The sequence below is a fragment of the Chenopodium album genome, chromosome 16, assembly GCF_948465745.1.
Source record: "Chenopodium album chromosome 16, dcCheAlbu1.1, whole genome shotgun sequence".
Taxonomy (NCBI): Eukaryota; Viridiplantae; Streptophyta; class Magnoliopsida; order Caryophyllales; family Amaranthaceae; genus Chenopodium; species Chenopodium album.
In genome coordinates this window covers 3,321,247-3,345,616 of record NC_137849.1, presented here as the reverse complement: position 1 = coordinate 3,345,616, position 24,370 = coordinate 3,321,247, and the positions used below count along the sequence as shown (strand labels likewise).

At 34.9% G+C, this 24,370-nt stretch overlaps 2 pseudogenes; both read right to left on the bottom strand.

Moving 5' to 3' along the window:
- Window positions 1-19,792: 19,792 nt before the first annotated feature.
- Window positions 19,793-21,062, bottom strand: LOC145586134 (PLAT domain-containing protein 3 pseudogene; annotated as a pseudogene).
- A 698-nt stretch (window positions 21,063-21,760) lies between these two features.
- On the bottom strand, window positions 21,761-22,915 carry LOC145586132 (cytosolic sulfotransferase 15 pseudogene; annotated as a pseudogene).
- Between the last annotated feature and the right edge of the window lie 1,455 nt (window positions 22,916-24,370).

Here is a 24,370-nt window from a genome sequence, read left to right as displayed (position 1 = left end):
TGAGAATTTCCCAAAATATTACTACCTCCAGTTCTTGTTACTCGCAACAAAGGAATATTTATGTCTCACAAATAATACCCCTTTTGTTGCGAGTAATAAGAACCAGAGGTAGTATTACTTTTCTAATTAAAAGTAGTGAAATTACCGTGTATGGCACGGGCCCGAATCTAGTTGATTATTATAGTTGACACAATATTATCAAAATTTATCAATATCTCACATAAAAGTATAGAGTAATATCTATTAAGGAATAGTTGACAGCGTGTTTTAACTTTTTCAATACTTGTGAAATAAATTGTGATGCATAAATGGTAAATAAATTAAGGCATTAATGACCGATGAACAAATAAACACAAATTCATATCTGACGAAGATAGTCATCCAATTACATTAAAAATTATCGGCCCCAAAAGAAAATAGATCCTCCAATGGAACCGCATAAATGAGATAAAATGAAGGTGTGTGTGAACGGAGAGAACTGAGGAGTAAAGGAGATAGAAAGAAAAATATCCAATTTGTTTACAATACACATAAAAATAATGCAGTATTATAATATCAAATATGCTTATTATTATTATTATTATTATTATTATTATTATTATTATTATTATTATTATTATTATTATTATTATTATTATTATTATTATTATTATTATTATTATTATTATCATCATTTTGGTGAATGCAAGAAAAAAAAAGTTGTCGATATTTTCGACTTTATTAATTTGAATTGGTTGAAAACCAACCTATTCATTCTTGGCCTGGTTCGAAAACAAATAGGGCGTAAGTTTTATATTCTATATTGTAATTTGACTTTGACAGTAAAGCACTTCAGGCACTATTCACCTTAAAGTATTAAACAAGGATACAACTGTCTGTTCAAGAACTCATTGACAGATGTCCAGGACACATTGAAGTGGACACACTTTGAGTTGGATATCAAAAATTGGACTGTGTTTGGCTAGTGACAATCCTGAAATTCTTGAGCCACATCAACCCAAAGCAAGGTAAGCGGTATTATATTGTAGTTTTTTTTGTGAACTATTCTGTCAAAATAAATTAGTGCAAATGATTTGTTTTTCCTACTGAAAGAAACTTCGATTTGTGTAATACATGCAAAACGAGGCATTAGCGATAAATTTTGTCAATTCTTACCTCAAATTGGATCCAAAGGGACAAACTGACACCTAAAACCTCTATAGATCATGTTTTTAGAATGGAAATCATATCTAATTTTTATTTTAACTATTAGATTTAACGGTTCTTTTGACTACATGTGGTGATCAAAAAACAATTTTTAGAATTTTTATTGGTGGTAAAATAAACTTTTAAAAGTTTTGATGGAAAAAAATACTTTATGGTGATAAAAGTCAAAAAATCCAAAAACATATTTACCGAAAATATAAAAATTGCTATAATTAGAGTTTTAGAAATTACTTAGATAATAGGAAATAACATCAAATTATAGTACATGCAAACTCTTACTATATATAGGAACTCACAAAGGAGTGGTATAGAAATAGGAATAGTTGATTAGAGAGATTATAAATATATAAAGAATCTAGGGACACTTGTAAATAGGATCGGAGCATTGGAGGATGTAGGTGTATATATACTCCCAAGAATGTCCAACATTAATATGTATAGATGGATATAGAGATAGAAGAAGTGTGTGGAAACTTCTATACTCATACTTGCTCCTGAAATTTCCACTTAACTTTGAAAACATCTTGAAAATTCTACAACTTTTGAGATAAAGGGAGTACAACAGTCAACAGTACACCATAAAAGAAAAATGGAAAAAATTAACGTTAATAATCCCAGCTATATTCTTCTTCAAATGGCAATCCCAACTTTGGGGGGTGTCCATCTTAAAACAATCCTTGGCTTATAATGACAAGAGTAAAATGTACCAGTTGAAATTGTCACGTGCTGAAATTTTTGTGATCCGTTTTTTTAAAAAAAATAATAAAAAAAAATTAACATGAAGATGGTGTAAGGTGTAACGGGAAGGATAGATGTTTAATTAAGAGTGGTCGAGGATTTTTTGTTTTTATTTATTTTTTACGGCTAACGAAACAAGACACGTGTCAATATTAATCGGTCAAATTAGTAAAAAAATATGTTAGGGATTGTTTTGAGAAGAATCTCTTAAAGTTAATGCGTAATTCCTATAGCGCACGGTACACCTGGGTAAAAACGACAGGCCCATATGAATAAAACGCGTGCTTATTAGAGCAGAGAAAGGCGGAAAGAACATCAGCAAAGTACGCGACATTAGATATGAATATTCAATTTCCTTTAATTTAAGAAAAGATAATTATCAATTGATCTTTAATTACCCACATATTAGCTGTCATATCTTTTCAAAATATTTGACTTTCCAAATTCATTTTTTCTGTCTTTTCATATTATTTGTATCCCAAAAAATTTAATTTTTTCCAAAACATATCATTCAAATTTGTACTAGAAAAGGGCTTTTTTTTCATTAAACAAAATTAAATCCCTATATTTTCAAAAAAAAAAAAAAAAAACGGTCATATATTTCACTTAAAAATCCTTTCTTTATATTTAATTAGTTTATTAGATCTTGTAATGGTTTTCTAAATTATGATCATGTGTATCTCTTGTAATGTTCATTAGATGATTTAATAATAATGTTCTTTATCAGAAAACAAGATGTGCTTTATATTTTATTGTAATGTATAATTAGTTAATAATAATATATTTTTGCATGTTCGTCGTTGTTATATCATATATTGTATGTTCTTTATTCGATTTTTTGGTAAACTATTTTAAATATGCATGTCATCAATTGTAATCGTAATGTACTTTTACTATCCCATAATTTACTGTTCATAGCTTGTTGTTAATTATTATTTAAAATTTGTCTTTTGATCATACTGGTTAATTAACGTATTCTTCATTACATGATAGTATCATGTTCTTTATTAATAACATGAATGTCCTTTTTCAATATTGTAGATGCTCTTTAGATTTGAAAGTCCATCATTGTCCAAAAAATTTCTCATCAACCTCGGTAATCCTGATTACAAAGAAGAAAAAAAAAGTTATATAAATCAAAAAAATGTGGATAACAAAATAATAATAATAATAATAATAATAATAATAATAATAATAATAATAATATAAGGGTTAAACCACACAAACATGTGTACGCATAATACTCTCTTTTTCTCAAAAAAAAAAAAAAAAAAAAACATGAAAATGAAAGTATAAGAACATACTATTAAAGTAAAAAGAACGAACATTCTTGGTATTATTGAAACCCAAAGAATATTTTTACGTATGCCTTGAAGAACACGATTGGTAATAGAATTTTTTTTACGTATGTGGCTAGTCACACCATGTGCCAGAGGTTACTTCGTCGGTGTAATAGGGGTTACTTTTTTTTTTCAAGTACAAACTTTTTTTTTTTTTTTTTTTTTTTTTTTTTTTTTTTTTTTTACGTATGTGGCTAGTCGCACCGTGTGCCAGAGGTTCATACATGATTAAATACAAAAAAAAAAAAAAAAATTAAAAAAAAATCCTTGTTTTATTAATGGTAAAGTAGTACGTAACTCTATATATGTCATAAATTATGTTAAGAAGTTTATGGTATCAATATATTTTTTGAGTGACACATTAAATCTTTTCTAATCCTTTTTTTCTTTGAAGGAAAATCTTTTGTAATCTTTTATTTATGTATAAGATTTATTTCCTATATAAATATTAAAAAAAAAAAAAAAAAAAAACTAAGAACATGCTAGAAAATGACACGTGTCATTGTTGGTGTGTCTTTTAGTATATATATATATATATATTATTTTTCTACCTTTGTCCAGCCCAAACCTTTAATCACCTCTATTAATTACTATCATGCTATGTCTAGTTTTTGAAAAAGGGTCATAAACATTTTTTTATTAAATTATCACTCCAAAAATATTTTTTTTTAATTCTTTCTAAAAGAAAAAAAAAAATTAACGGCTATTTCACCAAATGCCACTGAGAACTTTAAAAATTCACCAAATGCCATCGGACATTTCAGAATTCACCAAATTCCACTCAATTTTTGAATAATTTACCGAATGCCATTAATGACTAACTCCGTTAGTCATTGAGGCTTAATCATGACACATGTGGACACGTGTCAGTCAGTTATTGGTTTTAAAAAATATAAATAAAAATAAAATTTAAAAACTCTAAATCCTAACCCAACCCAGCCCCACCACCATAACCACCTGCCAAAGCCAACCAACATCCAAAGCCAACCGTCGGAACTCCTTGACCTTCTGTCGGAACCCCCTAACCTTCCGTCGGAACCCGTCGGAACCCCCTGACCTCCCGCTGGAATCCCTTGACCCCACTAAAACCGTCGACTCCACTTAATGCCCCTATCCTCCTCCCGAAAAACCACCCCAGCCACCGCAACCGTCTCACGCAATGCCCAAAACTCTACCTGCCCGACTCCGGCTCCCAGACAATGACCCACAAAACTCCGTTTACCCGACGACCCCCGCACTGATCTCCACCCTAGCCCCCCCCCCCCCAACCACCTCACGCACCAACACGACGCATCACCATAGCCACCGAAACCGACCATGGAAACCCAAAATAGAACCCGACTGTGGAAACCCTTCACCCTCAAACGGCCGAAATCGACCATGGAAATCTAGAATGCTCGATTTTTATGGTCGATTTCGTAGTTTCAAGGGTGGAGGATAGGAGGAGTGGTTTTGCGCGGTGATTGGAAAATGCTGGGTGTTTGATCAAAGCTCGTGTTGGTGGTATTTGGGGTCGGGGTAGGCTGTGTGGGTGGTTTTAGGGGTCGGCGGCGGGTCAGGTGGGGGTGCAAAAGGGCCGATCGGCCATTTTTTGGTGGTTAAAGGGGTGGCCGGCCGTTTTCTGCTGAGATAAGGGGAGGGGCTAGGGTTTGGCGGTGGTGGGAAGGTGGATGGGAAAATTTTGGGTGTTTTTTTTGGTTTTTTATTTAAATTTTTGTTTTTCTTTTAATTTTTATGAATTAAGATAAATAGACCAATCAGATCATGACATGTGTCATGATTAAACCTTAATGACTAACGGAGTTAACGGCCGTTAGTCATTAATGGCATTCGGTGAATTATTTAAAAACTAAGTGGCATTTGGTGAATTTTGAAAACCTTGATGGCATTTGGTGAATTATTAAAGTGCTCAGTGGCATTTGGTGAAATAGCCGAAAAATTAAATTAATTGTCTTTTAATTACACCATACGTCATACGCCCATACCCCTCAATACGGAAAGTATGTGTTGGATAATGGATGCATACATGTTTTGCGGGTGGTTTTGTAAAACCATGGGCATTGTCCCTTTGGCCAAATTTTATTGGAAAAATGGAAACTAATAATCCCACCTTTAATCGGTATTTCATAAACAATCACACCTTACGATTATTCCAAAACAATCCCACCTTTGATAGAGATCTTCTTTTAACGATCCATTTTACCTTTAACCTGTTAAACAGGTAATAATTTATTATTTTTTTAAGTTCACTCTCCTCCTACATCCCCCCTTTCCATGGTTACGTTAGGGGGTTGTTATTTGTCGCTCCCATTTTACCGGGTAACGCTCCCCTTTTTTCTTGAAATTCCAATTTTACCCCTAATATATAAATACGGTTTTTCCTTCCCAACCAACATTTCTCACAACAATAATATCAACATATTAATAATAATAATAATAATAATAATATTAATAATAATAATAATTAAACATATTACTAATAATCATATTAATACAACAAAATTACATTAATTATCAAATACTAAATCACAACAATAATCACAAGACATATGTTGATAAACGTACTTAACAATTTAAAAAAAAAATAAAAAAAAAAAATTAATAAAATTTGGGACATCCGCCTAAAATTTCCGGATGTCCCTAGGTACATCCGCCTAAAATTTCCGGATGTGCCTAGGTACATCCGCCTGAAATTTCCGGATGTACCATGGAACATCCGGATTTTTTAGGCGGATCCCAACTTCCGCTTGAAATTTCCGGATGTTCCATGGTACATCCGGAAATTTTAGGCGGATGTCCTACTTACCGAAAATAAAAAAAAAAAATACTTACAGAATGATCCGACGCATTCTCCGGCGTACGTATGTTCCACTCGCCGTCCATGACCCAAGACCCGTCGGAAAATTTAACGATTTTTGAAAATAGAAATTTTAGGTGGTCGTGGGGACCGATTTGGTTGCAAGGTCGTGGGGACCGATTTTGGGAAGCTCGGGACAACAATGTCGTGAAGTAAGGGTACCGTTTCATGTATGGTGTCCAAATGGGGAACAAGTTCATTTTTATAACCCATATTGCATAAAGGGCATAGTGGTAATTTCAAGAAAAAAAGGGAGCGTTACCTGGTAAAATGGGAGCGACAAATAGCAGTTGAGTTACGTTATCACCATAACCACTACCCCCTTGCACCTTAATTGTCACAGTGCCACCGCACCACCCTTGCTGCCACCCTCCATTACCGCCGGATCGACGATGCAATCCAACTCTAACCCCTTCCGCCCCAAAGCCCCCTAAACACCCAAGGCCCACCCCGAATCTCCATAATTTTCCTTTCTTCCCTCTTATTCAGCTATCAGTTCATCAATGTAGCAAAATTAAGCCTTTCTAATACATACCCACTACAAAAATCTCATTCCCATGCATCCCTAAACAAAGAAAATCACACTAAACACCAGAAATGTGATTCCCATGTATGATGTATCAGGCACGAAACATATAATTATCCAAATTGGGGCAAAAAAAAAAGTCGATTATAATTGCAAATTTGCAATATTCAGAAGATATACCAAAAAAATTTAACAATGGAATTGAAACATTGTAGAGCTAAATTAGCAAATTAGAGCAGAAAAGTTGTGAATAATAGAAAAAATAATGCAATTAAGCTTGTTGGCGTGGCTTGTGGTGTTTTCAAAGTGACCTGTGCGTGGTGTTTTTGGGGGTGGCTATTGGGGTTTGTCATTTCGGGAGGTGGGTAGGTTTTCAGAGTGCTCGGAGGGGTGAGGGGTGGGATTGTCGTTGGTTTGCCGGGGAAGAGGATGGCCGTTCAGACTGGGACGACGCAGGGGTAGTCATTCAGGCGTTAGGAGTGGCGAGGGCTGGTGGTTTTGGTTTTTTTTTTTTTTAACTATTAAAAATATATTATCAAAAATTAGAATAAACCTATCAAAAGTCGACACGTGTCTTATGACCTAAGAAAACAGGTTACCAAAATAATCGAACCGGTCAGGGATCGTTTAAAGAAGATCCATGTCAAAGGTGAGATTGTTTTGGGATAATCGAAAGGTGGGATTGTTTATGGAAGACCGAGTAAATGTGGGATTATTAGTTTCATTTTTCCAATTTTATTTCTTTATTATAGGCTATTCAAGTACTTTCTTTATTTAAATATATATTGTACTCAAATAACTCAATTTATGAAGTAATTATTCTCTCTCCTCTCTCCTCCTTCCTCTCTCCAAAACCCTAGCCTTCTTTGTTGAATTTTGAAGGGGCTTCCATCAGTTTTAACCGGTGGAATACCCCAATTCTTATTTCTTTAAAGTTTTTTTAGGTTTATAATAATGTTTCTTCCTTTTAAGAGGAACTTTTCTCCTTCGAAAGAAAATGTTTCTGATCTCCTTCATAAGACAAGGGTTATTCGACCTTCTTCGAAAGACAAGGTTTATCTCCTCTTTTCGGGGGAGGAATTTCTTAGTTTTGAATCCATGATATTAGATTTAATGGGTTGTCATGAAATTATTTCGTTGGTGAGAAAGTTATCAAGTTTTCGAATACATACAAATGAATCAGAAGGAAAACATCCTGACGACTACAGAGGATCGTTAGATTGTCTCTCCAACAAGGCTGTATTTTCCAGCAACATAAGCGGGAGATGCTCTACAGTGCAAGATCTACTCGACGATCGTAGTTTTATGAAGGAAAATTTTATTTGATTCAATATCTTATGTATTTATTAACGCCGAATCTCTATTGTAGATGTTGTATGACTTTTAATTAGTGAAATATTTTTGTTATTAAAAAAAAAAGTACTTTCTTTATTTCGAGAAAATACAAGTTAATTAGGCTGATATACCAACAATGTAAATCAGGGGGTATATTAATAATTTCAGCAATAAAATTGGGGACAAATAAGTAATTGGAATCTTCTTCTCTTCTCACACTAACTAATTTCCACTACTAGAAATAGGGCTATTTCCGACGGATTGGTTCCGAGGGACACGTAAATCCATCGGAAAACCTTGAAATTCCGACGGATTTTTATTCCGTCGAGGATTTCCGACGGATTTTAACAATCCGTCGGAAATCCGCCGAAAATTTACGACGGCATATAAATCCGTCGGAATATATGGGCTTTCCGACGGAATATTCCGTCGGAATATATTTTAAAAAAAATTAAACCGAAACCCTAAACCCCCCTTTTATCTCAGCCAGTCGTTACTCTTACCCGTTTTCATTCTCTCTCCTCTTATCTTCTTCAGTTCTTTTCCCTCTCTAATCCTTATCTTTCTCTCTCATCTCCTCCTCCCTCCTCTGTCTTTCTCGAATTCCTTTCCCTCCTCTTTCTCTTGTCTTCTCCGTCCTCCTCTCTCTCTTGTCTTTTCCGTCCTCCTCTCTCTCTCCGTCAAGAATCATCGAAATCAAAACGAAATTCGAAGGTTCATGGTCAAATTCTTGGTATAAACTGTCAAATTCATGGTTTTACGGTCAAATTCGACCTTGAAATCCCTAGATCTAGAGGTTTCATGGTCGAATCTGGCCGTATTAAACCAAATTCGAGATGAAAGTCTAAGGTTCGGCCATATTAAGGTATGTTTTGTGTTTCATTTTCTTTTTTTTTTTTGTTAATTTTTGGGTTTGAGGTTGGTGGTTTTCGACGGCGGTGGTGGTTTGAGGTTGGTGGTGGGGAGTTAGTTAGGGGCTGGTGTAGTGGCGGTTGTTTGAGGTGGGTGGTAGTGGCGGTTGTTTATTTGGTGGTTGGTGGTGGTTGATACGCCGTGCCGTGGTGGCGCGGCGTTTTTTTTTAATTTCTTAAAAACAGTTTCCGACGGAATTTCCGTTGGAAATTTCCGACGGAGACGGAATTTCCTAGTGCTGGAAAACCTCCTTCGACGGAAAATTCCGTAGGAAATTCTGTCAGAAAAGTGTTTCCGACGGAATTTCCGTCGGAAGAAGACAAATTTCCTACAAACGCTTTTCCGACAACTGGTTACGATGGAATTCCGTCGGAAATGGGTTTTCCGATGGATTTTGGGGTGGTTCCGACAGAAATTTTCCGTCGGAAATGACCCTTTTTCTAGTAGTGTTCTAAAAATTTTCGTGTAATCAGAAATGGCTCGAATTGCAAACCGGGACTTTGAAATTTTAGAAATTTCTGGAGGAAGATACCTGGAATGGCGGGTGGACGCAAAAGCCTACCTAAGGGCACAAAGCCTAGAACACGCTATTGCCGAAGAGGGAAACCCTACTCCTCTAGAACAAGCTAAAGCTTTGGTGTATATAAAACACCACATTCATGACGAATTAAAAACTGAGTATATTCTCATTGAGGATCCCAGAGAACTTTGGGCTTGCCTCCGAGACAGATTCGAACACTTACAGAGAATAATTGGGCCAAGGGCCCAACATGAATGGTCTACCTTGAGACTTCAAGATTTCAGCTCAGTACGTGAATATAACACTGCTGTTCTCCGCATAACTTTACAATTGAGATTATGTGGAGAACCAATCTCTGAAAGAGCCATGATCGAGAAAACTCTGACTACAATGCACGCAAATAATATGGTACAACAAGAACAGTATCGAAAAAGGCGTTGTGAAAGGTATTGTGACTTAATTTCCATACTGTTAGTCGCAGAACAAAACAGTCAAATCCTGCTATCTAATCATAATCAGAGACTAGTAGGTACCAGTGCAATACCAGAAACAAATGCCACAAAAATAGGCAGGCGCTGGAATAACAATATTGTACGAGAAGGTTTTTAGGGCAGAGGTTAGTACCACAATAGGGGTAGAGGAAAGGGGAGAGGACGTCAAAACCGGCATCAAAATACTTCCAATACTTCCACCCAAAGAGGTAGAGGCGGTAGAGGAAGGGGAAATTTTCAAAACCAAGGAAGGCCACAAGAAAAGTGTTTTAAATGCGGAATACAAGGCCATTGGGTCAAGGATTTCCGTACGGCAAAACGCCTCGTGGACTTATATGTTGCCTCAAGATGGGGCCAAGGGAAACAATGGAAACTAATTTTGTCACACAAAGTTCCCCTTACCCAGAACTCGATGTAGCCGATTATCTTGTTGACGACATAGAAAATGTCTAGACTACATCGATCATGTGTTTGTCCTGTGGTGTTTGCTTCATCAACATTGTCATATATTTTCGATTTGTTTTTCCATTGTAATTGCTTTTTCCTTCTCATCTAGAGTCTTAAGTTTTTCCTAAGCATGTTTTTCCTTGTATCAAGTGTGTTTTATTTAATCTTGTAAAATATGCTATAATAAAAATGTGTTTTTTCTCTCTCATACGTGTTTTTGTAGATGAAAGTTTTACTAATCCTTTCTCTATTCATTTGAAGACAATGGAAAATAACAACACAAATGCTGAAAAATGCCTGATTGATAACGCAACTACACACAACATTTTGAGCAACAAGTCATACTTTACTCATATCAAGCCAATAAAACCCAATCTCAACACAATTGTCGGCATCGTCAATATGGTTGAGGGCTCAGGAAAATCTTGCGTAATATTACCAAAAGGTACAAAAGTAACACTAAAAAACGCATTATATTCTAGCAAAACACGACGTAATCTATTAAGTTTCAAAGATTTACGTCTAAATGGTTATCACATGGAAACCGTCAATGAAAATAAGAAGGAGTATATGTATCTCGTCAAAAGAAAATCTGGAAATAACGAGACTCTTGAAAAATTAGAAACATACTCCTCAGGATTGTACTTTACTTATATCAGTCCAATTGAAACAAATTTGGTGTCTAACCACAAGGTAGACAACTAGGAAATGTTTAATATATGGCATGACCGTTTGGGTCATCTTGGAACAAGCATGATGATAAAAATCATTAAAAGTTCAAATGGACACCCGTTAAATAATATACGGATCCCACAATCAAATGAACCTCATTGTAAAGCTTGTTCACTTGGAAAACTAATCATTAGACCTTCAAAAGGTAAACTTGAAGGTGAAAATCTTGCCTTCCTAGAAAGAATACAAGGAGACATTTGTGGGCCAATACAACCGACATGTGGACCGTTCAGATATTTCCTCATGTTAATTGATGCCTCAACACGTTGGTCACATGTTAGTCTTCTCTCCACCAGGAATGTTGCATTTGCAAAACTTCTTGCACAAATCACACATTTAAGGGCTCAATTCCCTGATTATCCAATCAAAAGGATTAGGCTAGATAATGCCGGAGAATTTACATCCCGAACATTTAATGACTATTGTATGTCAATTAGGATAGACGTGGAACACCCAGTAGCCAATGTTCATACACAAAATGGCCTTGCAGAATCATTAATAAAGCGATTACAATTAATCGCTTGGCCATTACTCATGAAATCAAGACTCCCATCTTCTGCATGGGGACATGCAATAATACATGCCGCTGCTTTGCAACGACTAAGACCGAGCGTGATGCATAAGTTATCTCCAATGCAACTAGTAGTTGGAAATGAACCTAGCCTGGCACATCTAAAAACATTCGGATGTGCAGTCAATGTTCCCATAACACCGCCCCAGTGTACTAAAATGGGCCCACAAAGAAGGTTGGGAATCTATGTTGGCTATGAAGCACCTTCCATCACACGATATCTCGAACCATTGACTGGTGATCTTTTCACAGCTCGGTTCGCATATTGTCACTTTAATGAGATAGTCTTCCCAACCTTAGGGGGAGATAAAGAGGGCCCATGCTGGAAAGAAATATCATGGAATTCCCAAAATCTATCATACCTTGATCCAAGGACAAATGCGTGCGTACAAGAAGTGCAAAAAATAATACATTTGCAAAACATCGCAAATCAATTGCCAGACGCATTCACTGATACAAAAGGAGTGACAAAGTCACATGTACCTTTAGTAAATGCTCCTGCTAGGGTTGAAATTCCAGCAAAGAAAATGGATAATCCACTTTCAGATAAATTTGCAGCACGTAAAAGACGTGGCAAACCCTTCGGAGCTAAAGATCTAAAGCCGAGAAAATCTAAAATAGTGGAAATGAGGAATAAAAAGAGTGAAAACTCCTCAAATAAAGTGGATCAAATCCAAAATGATGAAAATATCATCAACCCCTAAGATGAATCTAAAGAGTCGGATGGTACATATGAGGGGGAGCGTGAAAACAAAATCGTCGACAATCATGAAATTTCAATAAATTACGTTCACACTAGAAAACAGTGGGATAGAGTAAAAACATATGTCAATGATGTATTCACATACTCAATTGTCGCAGAAATCATCACTGATGTTGAGGAAACCGAGCCATCATCTGTAGATAAATGTCGATGAAGGAGTGACTGGCCAAAATTGAAAGAAGCTATTCAGGTTGAATTAAAATCTCTCGCAAAACGCGAAGTTTTTAGTCCTGCAGTCCAGACTCCAAAAGGAGTGATACCCGTCGGGTATAGATGGGTGTTCATACGAAAAAGAAATGAAAAGGACGAAATTGTAAGATACAAGGCTAGACTTGTAGCCCAAGGTTTCTCTTAAAGACCAGGAATCGACTATGAGGAAACATATTCACCTATGGTAGATGCCACGACACTAAGGTTCCTCATAAGTGTATCAGCATGCAAAGGACTGCAAATGCGTTTGATGGATGTTGTAACTGCATACCTTTATGGGTCACTTGATACTGACATCTATATGAGAGTCCCCGAAGGACTTGAACTACCTGAACCTTTATGGTCATAACCTCGAAAGCTACATTCCATAAAATTGAAAAATCACTCTACGGTTTAAAGCAATCTGGGAGGATATGGTTTAACCGTTAAGTGAGTACCTACTCAAAGGAGGGTACAAGAATGACCAAATTTGTCCATGTGTATTCATCAAAAGGTCCGAAAATGGTTTTTTCATAATAGCGGTGTATGTTGATGATTTAAACATCATCGGAACACATAACGAAATCGAAGAAAACCGCTAAATGCATGATGAAAGAATTTGAAATGAAAAACCTTGGAAGAACAAAATTTTGTCTCGGATTACAAATTGAACATCTAAGAGATGGTATCTTAATTCATCAATCCAATTATGCCGAGAAAGTATAAAAAAGGTTCTATATGGACAAAGCACACCCATTGAGTTCACCAATGATTGTTCGTGCTCTAAACATCAAAGATGATCCATTTCGACCCCGAGAAGAAGGTGAAGCTGTACTAGGCCTAGAGGTGCCATACTGTAGACACCCAAATGTGTCTCCCCAAATCAAACCCAGTAATGAATACCTTTTGCGTCGAATGATAATCGAATAAGGTGAAAGTGTGAAAGGTCAGGTGTTGCGGCTAGTTTTTATTAAAATTCTTTCTTTCTGTTTTCGAAAAAACAACTCTATTTTATGAAAATGACCAATCCAGTTTAGTTTGTCCACGACAAGGGTTCAATAATAGTGTAGTTGTATGGGGCTTGCAAAGAGCTTTCCAACGATATATTATAAGCCCAATTCCGATGAATGATGAGGAAGTTATGGCCAAAATACTAAACTGGGCCCGGTTTGATCTTTACATGCGGCCCGATGATCTAGGGAAGGGCCCAATGTTAATTATTATTCCTAAGGTTATTAGAATTAATTATAGTCTTCTAGAATTTTCTAAAAGGTTCTTTAATCCTAATAAGATTAGAATTAATAATTATATTTTGATAAGTTTTACTTGGAATAAAATATTATTTTATGAAAAATACGATTTCAGTTTTCATACGGACTTTACGAGACAATTTAATTGATAAGTGGACTCCGTGTTTGAAAGCGCGTAGGAATCCAGGCTGTCGCCAAACGACATGCCTGTCGCAACGCGACAAGCCTTGTCGCCACGCGACAGAGCTTGTCGCCAGGCGACAAGGTCGGTTTAGCGGCGGCAGCGTGGAGTTTTATTCCTTATCAAATTCTACCTATTTCCGGACTGTTTTCTTATAAATAGGGTCCTGAACCTCCGTTTTTAATCATTCACAATCATCAACAAACTATCATCTACAATCATCAATCTTCTCTTTCTCTCTCTCTAGCTTTTCATAAACACAATTCCGCATACACGAGATCTAGAAACACCTAGCCAAGTTCGAAGTTACCTTCGCCCTAGACGTGAAAGGTTATAATTTCTGAGGGTTTGGTCCCTAATCTCTCTCTCAATTATTTAATTTAATTGTTTGATTTATTATTTTCCTTGAAGTTACTAACACGTGTATTTTGTTATTAGAAAGAGGCACGAGGCATCAATGTATGTAGTCTTATTGCTCTATTCTTGTAGAAAGCATGTTTAAATTTGTTTAATTCCTAGTATCATGTTAGGATGTTATTATTGTTTTCTAGTATCATGTTTAGGGTGCCTTTTACTCTTTTCTAATATCATATCAATATCATGTTAGTATCATGTTAGGGCTAAAGCTTTGATCTTTATTGCTTAGTGACATGCTAGGGTTTGTTATTAATCTTGTTAGTATCATGCCTAGGATCTTGCTATTATTATGCTTTAACATGATTATAATTGTGATGATTATTATTATGTTGCTTGATATTTATTTACTGTTATTGCTTGATCACGCCTTTTATGCATGTTTAAAGGGAATTGGTACTTGTAATCACGCTTAATAAGATAATTAATAATCTTGTTTAGGATAATATTATTATAATTCAAGTGATCACCAATAATAGTTTTGCTTGTGCATTAATATTCAACCAACACAGATAAACAGGTTTAGGGTTAATCTGTTGATTGCATGTTAGTCAGAAAGTGCACATGAATACGAGAAGAATAAAGTAGAGGCCTTTTTAGGGCAGGTTCAATCTTTTTTAGGTTAGATTTGTACCTTCATCCCCGAACCCTATTTGGTTCAAGACCTTTTGGAGTTGACGATCTCATCGATCGTTAAGGGGTATAACCTTCACCCTGTGAACGGTTTATAAGTTCCTAAAACTTGTTGGTGACTCTTTTGCTCTCTTTTCTTTCCCTTTGGACGCCACCATGCTTAAGTGTATGATCACAGTGGGGTTCAAGCTTGGGGTTAATGCTTGAAATATTCCCTACACATACCTAAGTGTAATAAGAGCTTTGATGTACCTGACCATCAACACCAGGCCAAATATTGCATTTTCGGTGAACTTGTTAGCAAGGTATAGCTCTGAACCTACAAGCAGACACTAGAATGGAGTGAAGCACCTACTTCGCTATATACGTGGAATAATCGATTTAGGGCTCTTCTATCCAAGAAATGGAAATCCTACTCTCATGGGATATGCTGATGCAAGTTACCTATCAGATTCAGTAAAATCAAAATCACAAATAGGTTATCTTTTCAGCTATGGCAATACATCGATCTCTTGGAAGTCAACCAAGCTGACATCAACAACAACTTCATCAAACCAAGCTAAATTGATTGCCCTTTATGAAGCTGGTAGGGAATGTACATGGTTGCGATCTATGACCCAACATATACTAAAAGAAAGTGGCATCAAAACAATCGAAGAAGGCCCAACTACAATTTTTGAAGACAACACTGCTTGCATTTCACAAATTAAAGGAGGCTACATCAAAGGTGATAGAACAAAACACATCGACCCCAAGTTCTTTTCTACTCATGACTTGGAAAAAGAAGGCAAGATCGATGTCAAGCAGATCCAGACATGCAACAACTTAGCCGATATATTCACGAAGGCATTACCACCTAGCAAATTTCAAGAACTCATGCATATGACAAGCATGCATCGTCTTTGTGATCTGTGTTAAACTTAAGGGGAGCCCTATATGTGCTGTACTCTTTTTCCTTTGTCCAAGTTTTTATCCCACAAGATTTTTCTTGGCAAGATTTTAATGAGGCAGGTAAACATATAGGTACAATTTCGGTAATATTTATTTTTACATAAATGTAAATTTTAGATAGGAGTCATCCTATAGAACTTCGTTCAAGGGGGAGTGTTGTAATACGCATCGTATGCGTAATATGAACGGATTAAGGATACCGCCAAATATCACCGTTTAGCTTCCCATGCAAGAGTAAATATCGCCGCTCAAAACCTCATGCTCGATTAGACATTTCACGGAATGTTTAATATATCGAGTAAACACTGTTCATGCAAGGGTACTATAAATCCCCGCATAATCTGAAGGAAATATACACAACAATTATCAGAGTATCTAAAAGCTTTCTTTTGATCTCTTTGAAATCCTTTGTTGTAAAACATAATAATAATAATAATAATAATAATAATAATAATAATAATAATAATAATAATAATAGAAGTAGTAGTACTATACGTAAGTAAGTAGTACTAGTATATAACTATATATGTGGGTAGCAGTAATAGTAAATGTGCAAGTATTTGTAGCTAGTAGTAAAATAATAATAATAATAATAATAGTTACTTTATTCCTGGGATCGTGGTCGCGATGTCTGTGTTGACTTGACAGGGTCTTCTCTTTTGACACAGTCTGGACTATCTGACTTTGTTCCTGGACGGGTTGTGGCTGATGCGGCACATCGGAAGCGGGTCAAGTACCAATCTAGTTGTCAAACGATTGGATATGGTTTCATTCCATTCTCCTTTTCTTCGCTTGGGGAATTAGAGAAGGAGGCTATTGCATTGCTTAAGCGGGTTCAGAAATTCTCGCGACGCAAGACATTGGGGCGCGTGCTGCTGTACACATATTTAATAGGGTAGGATTTGCTATAGCTAGAGGAGGGGGCCCAGATTGTATCTCGACTTCCCACTAACTTTTTACAGGTTATATGACTTCGTCTGTTTTTGAGAAATAATAATAATAATAATAATAATAATAATAATAATAATAATAATAATAATAATAATAATAATAATAATAATAATAATAATAATAATAATAATAATAATAATGAAAAGGTAGTAGTGGCAGTACGTAGGTAAGAGTAGTAATTTAGGTGTAAGTAGTAGTGAATAGGGTTAGTAGTTATTTATAGTAGATGTAAGTAGCAATACCACTTAAAATAATAGTAATAATCATAACAATAATAATGATAGTAATAAAGTAATTCAAGGACCCAAATATATATGTTCTTGAAATAGAAATATGGAGTACAGTACTATTATTAGGCCATATAGGAAGAAAGTCCAGCTTACTCTTTAGTATTTATCAAAGAACAAAGGCCACTTTGGTCTCTTAGTTGAAGCAGGGGTCCGAATAAAGGGAAGGAATAGGGGAGAAAAGAGAAGGAGGCTGGCGGGGTGGATGTTCGGATGGTAACGGGACGACAGAGGGTCGGCCTCGTAGCATGCGACCAGTGGTGATGCGGAGGAGAGGGAAGCTATTAGGAGAAAGAGAGTAAGAATAGGAACTTAGAGAAGGAGATGGGGTGAAGTAGCTCATGATCTCATGGCTATTTATAGTGAAGGTTTTGGTACTATTTCAACCATAGCAATCAATGAAGGAGGCAAGTGGATTGTTAGTTTCCTCCTTGCCGACATAGCTTCATCATTTATTATTATTATTATTATTATTATTATTATTATTATTATTATTATTATTATTATATTGCAATAGAATGCTAGGTAAGTTGACGTACTATTTTTGTGTAGTACTAGTATACTACACATGTGAATTGAACTATGTATAAAAGCAAATTTTGTACTTTGTCGTCTGAATCGGTTACAAAGTGTTAACGGTTAAAAGTCTGATTTTTGGATACGACAAATTTAAGTTGACTCGTATAATTAAAACCTTTATAAAATATAGGTATAAAATTATCTTCGTAAAATCATATAAATACTTTTGTATGATAAAATATTTCAGAAAATCCATATTTAATAATTATTAAACGACTTAAAAATACGGGGTATTACATTATCGCCGCTTTCGCGGCGTTGAGTCATTGCGGTCGAGAAAGGATGAACAAGAAGAGGCGCCAATTTACACTCTTTGCTAATAGGGTGTCATTTTATTACCATCGTAAAGCGGCGTTGGGTTATTGTGGTTGAGGATGGACTAGAAGAGGCGGCAGGAAGAAGAGGAAAGCCTCCGTGATTGATCGACGAAAAAACGGATTGTGGTAGCTGTGATGGACTTTGGGTGGTGGTGGTTGTTGCGAACTTGCGATCGTGATACTGAATTACTGAGTAGATTTGAAATTCCAATATCTGATTTTTTATTCAATTTTTTTTTTTAAAAAAAAGTTGCAAAAAATTACTCAATTGCCACCTGTTTTATAATTTTTTTTCTTATTATGATGTCAAATTTTTTTAGAAGAGCTCTACTTGCAAATTTTTTATTTTTTATTTTTTATTTTGACAATGAGTACTTTTAAAGAAAAATTGAAAACAAAGACAACCAACAAACTAGACTAAGCAAAAACATTTGCGAGCAAACTTTGTTTGAGCCAAGTCGGAGTACTTGAAGTCCACACTAGGCCTGCGATCACGCTTTGCACCCACACGAGCCACTTGGAAACCTATAGATGATCTAAGAGCCTGTTCACATTTACTGAACTGAGCTGAACTCAAATGAACTGAACTGATTGGAGCTGAATTGAACTGAACTGAACTGAACTGATTGGAGTTGAACTGAACTGAACTGAATAGAGCTGAAATGAATATTTTATGAGAGAAGGAAATTAGAAGCTGAACTGAACTGAACTGAAATTAAGCTGAAGTGGGCAGGCCCTAAGTCGAACAATCAAAGAACTTATTCCCCTAAACCGTGGATGAGAAATAGACTGTTGTCGGTGAACTGGTTGACCCGAAGACTTGGCACTTGAATGCAAAGTGGAAAACTGAAAATTGAAATCACTAACTTCTCCCACCAATTCATGTGAATCCATATGACTATCAACGTCAGAAAAAGTAGTCATGCACTCCGAATTGCTATGCGCCACGGGAGCATCTGAGGACTGTTGCAACATGAGGATTGCAGATGGTGCCCATAACAGAGTTTCTACTTGCAAGTTGCAACACTCTTTTGTACCAGGTATAATTTTTCTTATGCTATGCCCTACTTTCAATACTTTCTCCAACGTTCTACACTAAATGTGAGAGTTATGAAATACATTAAAGGTTACAATATTGTTAAATTAATACCGGCTTTATTCCTTTTTATTTGTTTGTTTTATTTGTTTTTTCATAATTTCAACGCATTAGTTAAAACATTAATACTTTTAACTATGCGATATATATTGAAAAAAGTATATAAAAAAAAAGTTAACATTACATATTTTCAATACTACACTACGAGATGAATCTAACAAGATCGTTTTAAATAAAAGCTTATAGATTGTTAATTTATCTCTAATAGGACAAATAAAAATGAACATAAGAAGTTACAAACAATAAAAATTAATGTGCGTATTACATGACCTAATTAATCTACTTACTTAAATATAAAAATATCCCAATACATACAACACATTTCTCATTTTCATCTCACGTTCCAATAAAAGCAAAAGGGAAAAACTCAATCAATAACTAAGCAATAATGCACTACAAGTTATATTAATTGTAGCATAACCAAGTTTGAGGATCAAATCTTCTAGCTAGGAGCATTTACCATTATCACCAATAATCTCATCACACAAATACACACCCCTACTAGTGGTACCAAACGGTGGCTCATCGACGGCCAACCACGCATTAACCGGGAAATTAATCTTCCGACAACCCCGACTTGGTGCAATAGAGGTAACTTCAACATAGTCCACGTACCAACCGGGAGATACGCCGGTGTTATCATGACTCAATGTCATGCTACAAAGGGGGCCTTTAAAGCATTTGCCTTTCACAGCAAATGTATCCAAATTTCCCCTTTTAAAGTAGTAATGATATTTGCTCATAATCCCCCAAGATTGAAGGTTTGTGATGTTTAAGCGATTGAAATATTTGTCACGTAATTCAAGGTTCACTTTAGCATACGTTGTTGCGGTTTGTGCATTGCCGGTTTGCACGTAAATTACGTAGGTGCATTCATCATCATCCTGAAAATATTGAACAAATTAAGTATTTTAGGTTGATTGAATGTGTAAATTGATCCCGTCAAAAAAAAAAAGTATAAATTGATAGAGTATAAAAACATATTCATCATCATACTGAAAATATTGAACAAATTAAGTATTTTAGGTTGATTGAATGTGTAAATTGATCCCGTCAAAAAAAAAAAGTGTAAATTGATAGAGAATAAAAACATATTCACGGGCTTTAACCATCACTTTAAATTTTTGGTTGAGATGGTTAAGTAACATGCTATCTGAACCAGCATGATACAAATGTCACGGGTTTAAATCCCATTCACCATTAGATTGATTGAATTATGGGGCGTAACTTAATCATCAATATTTATCATAAGATTCAAAACAAGTCCGTTCCAAATATAAAAAATAATAAATAAACAAAACAAATGAATATATATTGCCCGCTAAGCTATAATAGCTGATTAATATAACCGGTTTAAATTAAGTAGTTTAATTGATTGCCTCGTGTTATTGGATGTTTCGACAATCTCAATCTATTTTGCCAAAGACCGATCCTACAATCTCTGTATATTCTATCTCTAACTCTTGCTTTTATTACCCTTGTTACTTTATTTTTTTGCATGACTCTTGAGAGTTATCAATTAAAGGTCAACAAAACAATACTATACGCCAGAGTATTTGCTAAACTCGTGATCAACTAAATCAATCGAAAAAGAACAAAAACGAGAATCATCATCTAACAACAAACAAAAATTTTGATTCTTACCCATGAATAGACTGGAAAGGAGACATAGGCAAAGATCAACATTGTGCTGAATAATAGAAGCTTGGCTTCCATTTTTGCCATTTCCTTGTTCTTTCTACAATTCTCGTGGAAATTTGGTGGGTGAAATAATAATAATACGTCAAATTAATTATTGAAAAATGGAAGCATATTTATCCTCTCATAAACAAAGAAGAAAAAAAATTGAATAAATTAAAGTTAAGCCTTCTAATCGTTAGTTGTTAATTAGATCCCTTAATTTAAAGATTAAAAAAGTACGGCAAATGATATTATGGGAAGCACGTACTATGACAATTCATTACACATTCACGCTTTTTTTTCCTTTTTTTTTTCCGGTAAGGATTTGTTTATTCAAACTTTTCAATGTACTTCATACTTTTTAAATTTAGCATCATCAAAAGTTAAAATTGTGGGTCAATTGAAAATTGACTACCATAAGATAAATATGTACTAAGTTCGATCTTATCCTTTCCACTTGGCGAGAGAAGAAAAGAAGAGAGAAAATTGTCAAACATTTTTTTTTCTTTTTGGAAGTAAAACCATGGATTATCATTGATGGTTACAAAAAAAAAATTAGTTTAGGCATACATATGTATTATATCTTCTATTAAAACTAGTAAAGTACATCATTTTGAAGGAGAGAGAAATGCATATAAGTAACTAAGATCATGATGACAATAGCTAAAACAGATTGACATTCGAGTCAAAATATGAATTCCAAAATCAAATCAACAATACATAACATCTCTTGAACCCGAAACTAGTTCATATAAAGGTGAAATAGGGAATAAGATAAGACAACCTAAGTACTTTACATATATTACAAACACATATTAAGCAAATTTTGAAAATATAAAGATACACAAACAAATTATAAACCATCAAACTCTAAGATTTCAATATGTTTGGAACTCCAAGCCAGTACCAGCCAACTTTTCATCCATGACTTGACTCAATCTTTCCACCATTTCCTCACTTAGAAGATTAACCCAATCCCCCACCTCACCTTTCCTAAATAAGCCCTTATTATTAAAGTTTAGTATAGATTTTCCATCTTTGTTAGCTTCCACATTCTTCATGTTTTGAAAACTACACAACTTTGTAATCTCCTCGACAACATGATCTCTCTCCTCTTGTGCTGAAAATGGGCACCCTAAAAATTCGGCTAATCTCATAATTTGAAGATTAATATCCCCTTTCAAATCTTCGTACTTTAAAAACATAACCTTTTGAGGTGATCTTAGACTTTCTTCCCAGTAACTTAACATATAATCTCAATATGGGCCATATCCTACTTGACCCATACAATACATATCAAAGGCCTCTTCTAATGAGAAAGGCCCCAGATTTGTAGGCCTTTTTGTACTCATGAAATGCCAAATTGATACAAAAGTGTCAAAAGGGTTCCTACATATGTAAACAACCTTGCAATTAGAGGTGTTCTTAGTCATGGTTTTAGGCAAGGAATTGTAAGGTACATGAGATGCAAAAAGCCTTGGAGAATCAAGATTTGACAAATTTGGAACTTGATTATCTGCATAAACCTTGTACTCCAAGAAAGGTACAAGGTCATGAGGGTTAGACCTTAACAAGGGGTGGTCTATGGAGTTGACATCAAAACGACGTCGATTCACCATGGCAAAAACAAGAGCTTTTAACCAAGTAGTACCGGATTTTGGAATAGTAGCAATGATCACATCACTATCATGAGCTTCAAAGTGGGTTTGAGCTGAGATTATGGCCTGAATTTCTTTGGGCTGACACCAAAAACGTTGGAAAAGATAGAGATTTGGTGTTCTCCATCCTTTAACTTTAGGATGGGATAAAATTAGCTCCTTGCAATTTTTTGTTATGCTTTCGAACTCTTCTTCTTTTGGGATGTAAAGTGCATGTATCCATTTAAGATAAGTATGTAGTAATATTTTGAGATGGAAGTTGGAATGATTTTAAGGAATATATGTATTTTTTGTTATATATAGTACATTTATATAGTGAGTATATGTAGAATAAAGACAATATTTTGTACATAGGTACAAATGTACAATCATAGTATTAAATAAGTAATAACTAGCTACAAAAAGTGTCACATTTAGCACATGGCACGCTGAATCAAGAATCAAGATGAGTTTAGCTGCTAACTATCAACAACTTTGATTAGTGACACTAGCAAATATTAGCAGCAAAATATAAAGTGTAAAGACTAACAAAGTTTTGGCTTAGTGCAAGAAATTAAAGGAAGTATGGAATCTTTCAATCTATGGGTAGGTTCAATTCTTATCTATCAATCAATCAATATATATCTATCTATACTATATACTAAAATAATCACCAAACAGGACACTTAGCACAATTTTGTAAAAAATTTTCCCTCCAAAATGCTATTTATTTAATTTCTTAAAAAAATTCTATTAATAAATTCAAATTTGAAAAAAATTGTTACTCATTTAATTTCAATTGACTATTATTATTTTTATTATTAATAAATCTTTTTAAATTCGTGCATTGCACGGGGCCAAAAATTAGTATATTACTAAAATAGACACCAGAAGTGACACGTGTCTATTCATGATGCTGTTTTTTCCCTCTAAAAATCCCCTTCCCCTTTTTATTTTGTTTTTTTTCATTTTTATGTCAATATATACTATCAACTACTTACTACTTTAAATTTGCATAAAATATTCACCATATCATATAACTGTAATAATTTTGATTCATGTATTTTCCTTATTTATAATACAATATTCTCCCTATCTTTTACTTTGTATATTTTAATTTTTAAATTAGAGCTGACAAATGTGTCGTGTACGTCATGACAAATGTGTTGTGTCATGTCGATTTTTGGTGGAGGAATCCCATTCCCACCTCTCCATATATTCACATCATTAGGAAATGTAAGGCTCTCATCTTGCATCGATATTGGGAAGCTAATCACACGGCTGATTGGTCAACGAACTATGGTGTCAATTTGGATCAAAAGATGGTGATTTTCGAAGCGGTCCCCAGAGATCTTCTTTCCGTTTTATTGGAGGATTTGGGTGGAATGGCTCGGCCGCGGATGGTTTCTCTTTCAAAGAACTAAGGCGTAGAGCTATTTTTAGTTTCCTGGTTTTCTTTTCTTTTTGTTTGTTTGTTTTTTGTTCTGTTTGTGTGCTTTTGTTTCGGTTTTTAGTTGTTTCTTGTAGTTCTCTTTGGGGCTTGCCCCTCTTTTCCACCAAAAAAAAAATGCTGACCCGTTTAATTAACAAGTCGAAAAATCTTGACACAAACCCGCTTTTTTCGTGTCCGTTTCATGTCATGTTGTCATGCTATATGAAAAAATATTAGCCTCATTCAATAAATTTATGAAAATTTCCATAATTTAT